Genomic DNA, 768 nt, shown 5'->3' with positions numbered 1-768 from the left:
TTTTTTTTACACAATAGCTTTTATTGTATGTAATTTGCTTTAAAAGTTCAAACATTTAGTCTTAGATTTTCATGCATTCTGTGTTTCTGAAAACTGTATGACCTATTTTATTTTAACTGTCCATTGCAGAATGGTAATAATTGTTTCTTATTTGGTAATAAAAATCTTACTTTTGCTGAGATAACTGATCGCAAGAGTTTTGTTTTATTATCATAACATCGATTAATTGTTTTAGAGAAAAGTGTAAGTCCTCAGCCTTTCAACCCAATTGCTTTAAAACTACTTTCTTTATTTAAAGTAAATTATTAAATTTAAAAATTGTTAAGATTCTCTTATTTGACTCAATATCTTGTCTTTAATGAATCAGAAATAAATAAACAGATTGCCCTTAAATTGTTCTACAGTTATGATATGAGAATGTCAAAGTTGATGGTTATTACATTATATTTTTGTTTTACAAATCATAAAAAGTTTTTTTTAATCAAAATTGTATTCACCTCATAAATATACTTTAACTGCGACAAATTTTTAAGTCTTAGCGACCAAAGCTGTGGAATTGGCTAATATGTATAAAGGAATTTATCGTTTGGGACATAACATTTACAAAAAAGTGGTAAATCTAAGTGCGATTGTTCGGACGCAAATATTATTGGCACTGCAAATGAGAATCATCCCATCAAATTTAATCATAGATATCAGTGTCAGAAAAGTAGAAAAGAATAAATTTAGGTATAAAGCTGACAGCAACAATCTCCTCATCATTACACG

Source organism: Parasteatoda tepidariorum, chromosome 8 (assembly GCF_043381705.1).
Source record: "Parasteatoda tepidariorum isolate YZ-2023 chromosome 8, CAS_Ptep_4.0, whole genome shotgun sequence".
Taxonomy (NCBI): Eukaryota; Metazoa; Arthropoda; class Arachnida; order Araneae; family Theridiidae; genus Parasteatoda; species Parasteatoda tepidariorum.
Note: the sequence above shows the minus strand (reverse complement) of the source record.